Source organism: Sinohyriopsis cumingii, chromosome 16 (assembly GCF_028554795.1).
Source record: "Sinohyriopsis cumingii isolate HCF-2022 chromosome 16, ASM2855479v2, whole genome shotgun sequence".
Lineage (NCBI taxonomy): Eukaryota > Metazoa > Mollusca > Bivalvia > Unionida > Unionidae > Sinohyriopsis > Sinohyriopsis cumingii.
The window spans coordinates 21059790-21066564 of NC_142976.1; the positions used below are offsets into that span (position 1 = coordinate 21059790).

At 34.5% G+C, this 6775-nt stretch overlaps 1 non-coding gene across 1 annotated transcript; it reads right to left on the reverse strand.

The window, feature by feature from the left end:
- Positions 1-5313: 5313 nt before the first annotated feature.
- Trnag-gcc (transfer RNA glycine (anticodon GCC)) lies at positions 5314-5384 on the reverse strand. The gene has a single exon. It is a non-coding gene; the product is annotated as a tRNA-Gly (tRNA).
- Between the last annotated feature and the right edge of the window lie 1391 nt (positions 5385-6775).

Here is a 6775-nt window from a genome sequence, read left to right on the forward strand (position 1 = left end):
TACTAAAATATGCTTTCTATAAACCATATTCCGTTACCATGTGGAAATCAGCATACTCGATAACAATGTGCTGCACTGTCAGTGATGAATTCCGATCGAGGTTTACTCTTCATGAGATATGCCTGGGCCACGTTATTGTGTCTTATACGCCATCCGCACAACACCATCTAATCTCCGTTCCATGTGAGGAATGCCATTTTCTAAGAGTGATGTTTGTGAGTTTGTTGGTGGTGTTTTCACCTATTTTGGCAAGTATGAAACGCATGCTGATTTACATAGTATTTTAAGACTGTACGTGACATTGCCCATTCGTAAACGGGTGAATATACGGCAGCTACGGCTGCTTTATTTGCCCTTTCCTACACGTATGCAGATGATTTAGGCAGCGAACACCAGATAATATGTTTCCTAGATTCTATTAAAAACAATTATGCTTCTTAATGTTTGGGATGGAATGGATTGTACGATGTGCCATTCTGAAAGGCTGTCAATGCAGACAGGTAGAAAATGAATTAGAAACGATAATGTAATTTAAGTTTCAGAAGGTTTCAAGTAAGTTCAAAGCTTGCGAATGGGTGCAATTTCTGCAGTAAAATTAGAGATACTATCCAGTAACCGGCTCGAGATAATGCCATTGGGTATTGTAATTACAGGATTAACTTTTTTCCCACCGTCTGTTTAAAGAGATGAATGGCAAAGAAAAGGGCTCTGATTTGATTTTAATTACTTTGAACAAGAAGACATTGTTTTAAATTAGCAAAGTCGAAATTTTATTTCAGACGGTTTTCATAACAACCTTGCTGATTTTAGGATACATACCAGATTTTTACATTGCATCTAACACTGATTTCAAACGGAAAGATAAAGTAAGGTCGTACAACTACATCAAATGCGGACAGAGGTTAGAAGATAATTTGGACACTTAGGGAATGTCAATCCTCTGAGATAAGCGATTGTTAAGGTAAGATTTGCAAGCCCATTCGTACACAAAGGAGCAATAGTCGAGTGTCGATCTTGCAAATAGCCTTTTTAGCCGTATCAATATCAGAGCTGTTATACAATTGTATCAAGTCTAGGGCTTTTAACATTTGTATCAAAGTCCGATGCCTTATTGAGATCTTACTGAGGCTTCTAATACATTCAAAACATTAATTTATAGTCAAAGTTGAGCCCAGAATATTTGCCCATCTCCGCAAATGGAATAAGACAAATGTCAAGATAGAGCTTTGGTTCATTATGTATTCAATGTAATAGGCAAAAATGCAAAGAGTTAATTTATATTTAAAATATTTTCAATCATTTTCTTTTGACCATTTCCGAACATCTGTGGTTGACGCTCAGTAGTTATTTTATGTATATCTATATTGTGTGTTCAACTTTTGGTACATGAATGTAGATTCTATTGTTTAAATAGAGCTATAAATAGGTTGTTTTTTATTTTAAACTCAGCCCTGATAGTGATGCCGTTTACACGTTTGGGGTAATTTTTGGAATGGATGGCTGCGTATTGCCACATAGGTGAGGTAGGTTGTATTTCTACATAATTCACATGGATCATGGAGATATATATAAAAAAAAAGATACCTGAATAATTTTTCTGATTCGTATTTACTAAAATTGTTTTTGTTTTAATAACAGTCTGCAGATGTATTTAATTTTGTGGCACGACTTACTTTATAGAAATCGTTTATTTAAATTTTTTGTTGGAATTACAAAATTTTCATATGAATGTATTGACTAAAGCATTAGTTTTGAAATTAAAGTCATTTAAATGTGTTAGGACAATGCGGTTCTGATGCATCAAGACTGTTGGCACTTCATCACATTCATGGCTATTGGTGCAGCAACACTCAGAGGACCTGAAATTCATTCAAACCACTATTCGTTTGGTCTTATGATAGAATTCAGGATTTGGGCGATTTTTATTGATAATACTACTTCAAGTTCCTCATAAATTATCATTTTATTACTTAGAAAATTAATTTTATTTGCTGTTTTACAAAACTTGCTGGTTTTCCTTCATTCTTTTACTTAGTTTGATACAACAGAGTCGTAACATTATGAATACTTGTTTATCTGTAAGAGACTAAAACATTTAGTGATTGGTTGATTGTATTTTAATGGCGCATCAGCACTGTTAGGCTATTTATCGCTATACATAATGTTATATGTATAATCTTTTCAAAATTATAAAAGTCTCATATCGACCAGCAATATCAAAACCAAATAGTTGAAATTAAAACGATAAGATGGTAACGGTGAAAAATAAAGCTTCCCGATAAACGGGGAATATCAATTGTGTATGTTAACGAAGAGTGATGAAAAGGTATTAAAAAGGGGCGATATATATATATATATATATATATATATATATATATATATATATATATATATATATATATATATATATATATATATATATATATATATATATATATATATATATATCATAAAACTGCACTAGGTGATAGCATGAAAGTTAGAGTTTAGAGTAAATATTCATTGCTTTCAGGAATTCTATAATATAGTGATTTTTATTGTATCAGAAAGTTCCTTCATATCATGCGCATTGTAATACTGATCGCGCATAGGTTGCAGGTCGGAACACTCTATCATAAAGTGCTTAACAGTGAATGGTTCACAGCAAGAAACGCACTCTGGTCGGTCTTCACCTTTTAGGATGTGGGAGTGGGTTACGTAAGTATGATCAATTCAGATTCTTGCAATGACTACCTCCTCTCTACGCATAGTTATGTAGGAAGGAGTCCATTATCCTAGGGTTGGCTTGATGGCGTTAAGTTCATTATTCACTGCATGATTCCATGATACCTGCCACTTGTGACGTAAGGTCTCTTTGATACTAGGCTTAAAATCAGTATACGGTATTTTAAAATCAGATGGTTCATGAGATAAGGCCATTTTAGCAGCGCGATCTGCTTTTTCATTACCTTTAATACCAAAATGGCTAGGTAGCCAGCAGTAAACGATATTGTGGGAGGTACTCAGCTTAGTATTTTTGACGGGAACATTGGTCAACAATGGGTTCTCTATTTTTATATTAGTGCGTAGTGACCGAATTACTGAAAGGGAGTCGGAGAAGATGATGCTGTTTAAAATACGTTTGCTTTCGATATATTGCAGAGCATGGTCTATTGCTCTGATTTCGGCTGAGAAAATAGATGTGCCATTTGGTAAGCGAACTTGCGTTCTGTGATTTCCACAAACGAATGCTCCAGCAACCTTTTCCTCATCCTTTGATCCGTCAGTATAAAGTCTTATGTAGTTTTTAAATTCGGTGTGGAGTTCATGGTAAGAGTTGTGGAAGACGGAAGGGTTTGTCTCCGATTTTTTTTTCATCGTGTAGCGTAAAAAGTACTTTTGGTTGTTTAAGTAGCCAGGGTGGTGTTTCGGAGATGCACAGAAATACAGCTAGGTTGTTTAGTGCCGAGATATGTGGAGTAAAGTACCTTGCTCCATGATACAACACAGTTACAAATCAAGGCTGGTCTGATCATAGAATTTGCATCCGCGTTTTTTCGGTCATGAGTCTATCATGCTAACCACAAGACACCATTATTCCGCTTCCTGTACTTCCTTTCCGTTGAAAACATTTTCATGAGTCTCAGATGTGTTCTTAAATCAGTTATTCCTCCATGTGTTCTTTACGATCTTTGTAAAAAGCATAACTTTTTCCTATCGCATTAGTTAACATACTTATGAACTCTTCCAAGCATTTTGTTATCTTTAATTACAATTGTCATTATAGAGCCCAATATCTAATGTCTGGTTTTTAATACAGAATTCTGATGTTACATGTAATATCGAAATGACTCGTACAAACTTATAATAGCTCATGTGTATAATGTACATTGCAAATATCTTGAACACTACATGTCTTAATGATAATTAGATGTATTGTGGTACATTCTTGCAAGCTAACACGAGTTCTACTAATGTTAGTGTGGAACGTTTGGGCAGCCAAACAAACCATCTGAAATGAAAGAACCAACTTATAAAGTAAGATTTGTATATGGTTTTATTTGTAAGGCTTTACTTTCAATTCCATCAATCAACCAACATTTATGCTTACCATTTTTTTAATTAATTTGAAACATAGAATGTTATCTATAATCGTTCAATTCAAATGAAATGAAAGGAAAATAAATGTACCTGTTGTACCAGTACATTTAGTACCTCCAGTTTGATAGCGTAATACGATGTTATTTATTTTATTGCTACATGTCCATTATGTATTCTTATACCATGAACGTATCTTTATATGTTGCTGAACGGCATGACAGCACAATATTGTTTCAAAATGCGGACTAACGTTCTAAAATGCAACCAACAAAAAATCAATTATTAAAGGGAAATAAATGATGCTACCAAGAATACTTCAATCTTAGTTTATTTTCTCCATGATACTTAATATTGACAGTGGCTGCTGTAGACTACTCAATGCGTCACAGAAGCGATGTTCGTAATCTATAATTATATTCTTGTTTAATGTGTAACTTACATCCCCTTCATTTTTGTTGAGAGCCAAAACAAATGTTGAACATATATTGCCACCTGTTTCGCATTGTGTTATTTTGCTATCTTATTTTGCATGTAATTTACACATTTTTAACATATGGACCTTTACTTTTGTTGTACTTATGGTTCAATGTATTTGGAAGGCTGTAAGGTTTGTGTGCAACTTGTTTTTCTTTACAATCTTACAAAGTTTGATTTACACCGAAGGTCCACACGGCCGTGAGTATGATAAGCTTCCGTTAAACGCTAATGCTTCCATTGTAGTGACCACATAAAACCTATTAATTTGGTCTTTCTTTAATGGTTGATATGTCTAAATTTTGTATTGTATTTCCGTCTGTGTGAATTCACTCATTTATCCCAATAACTACATCTTCTTATCCAGAAGCTGCTGGGAACAAAGTCAGTATCAATTTCGTCTTCTTTCTTCTCAGTTTGATCCTTATGATTTGAGTAAACTTCTATCATATTTAAATTATTTATTTGTCTCAATAATTTCTCCATATCAATCAGGTTCATCATTTTTATTACCGTCAGGACTTTCACGCGATAAGAACCCACGCGCATTCAACTAGCCCACACTAAAATGTGCAGCCAACAGCGTGCCTACTTCCAAGTATATTTAAATATCCCGTTATTTTCAGCGGTGCATTTAGTAGAAGAAGAAAAAGACTATTAAAGACATGGATAAAAAAAAGTTAAATGTATGATCCAATCATAATATCTTAATCCTTCCCTTCTTGATGACGAAGGTATAACATTTAATAAAATCATATCTGCATCGGCCGGGAATCGAACCCGGGCCGCCCGCGTGGCAGGCGAGCATTCTACCACTGAACCACCGATGCTTGATATACAACTGTACAGAGACTCAATTTATGAAAATTATCCATTAATGTCTCGTTTGGTTGAAGAGATTTGTTGGTCAAATCATATGGCTGTCATGCAAAGAACACAAGAGAAATCGTGGTTCTTGAATAGGCTATGATTTCGAACAATATAAACGTCTTTCAATATTCTTTAATTGAGAATTTATCTCTTTAAAATAAATTGGGATTCTCGACTATCAAAATACAAAGAAACGTTGAACTCGAAAAGGCCCACTCTCTCGTGTCGTGCGTGTACAATAGGTTCAACATTAGTATTATGTTCGTTTCTTTCTATGATATTCAACATTTGTGAATGCATTTTGGTTCTTTTCATTTCCTATTGCCAAGTGAAGGCCAAGCTGGTCTCGTACTAGGTCATAAAATAACAAGAATTGTCACTAAAACGCCCCGAGCGACCACCTTGTCGCCTAAATCTTGAGTTTGATTGATAAGACAGCTCGTGTATTATAGAATCGCCCGGTTCCCTGTAATTCGAGCAAGGTCACATGGCTGTTTACACTTACTCGTAGTGAGTAAAAGATCCAGACACTGGAGACCACTCAGACGAAATCTTGTACAGGGGTAACCAGTTTGTACCCAAACAAAGTCAAGTGCTTTGGTACAAGTTCCAAATTTCCATATTTGTCATTTCTGCTCAAAGGACTATATAGCCAGGAATGTGGTGAGATCCCATTAAACCATATATTTATTTAAGCTACAAGTATCTCTGATTTATATATTTTAGTGTCACACATAATTAGAAAAACACACGCCGCACCTTATTGTTGTTCTCAACATTACTGCTAATAGTAATAGTACTAGTAGTAGTATAACATGTAATGAAATACTAGTCCGATGGTAAACACAGTTTGCTATATACAAAAGTCCAGTTGACAGAAGTTTGCACTACCATGAGAACAATTTCGGTACTTTTATTATGCATTATCGTCGATATTGTGAAAGGGTTAACCTATTTTATCTAGTACTAATTTACCAGATGCATGTCTGAGGAAACTTGTATTACGCTAGATGGTTATGCTAATGAATAAAGGACACAGTTTCGTAATCAGCAGCGGTCTATACAATGTTAAACCGTTTTTTATGTGGTCATTATTTCTTTTAAGGGGTGGGTGGGTGAAATAACGTTTCTTTGACCATCAATGGCAAATACTAATTTAATTGCAATTTTCAATTTCGCAAGTATGTTATTGGATGCATTTCACGGTTATTTATGTTTATAAGTCCGTTATTGGGAGAATTTCATCTTTATTTATAATGTTTATTAAGTCTGTTAATGGGTTCATTTCATGGTTATTTATAATGTTTAAGTCCGTTATTGGATGCATTTCGTGGCATTTATAATGTTTATG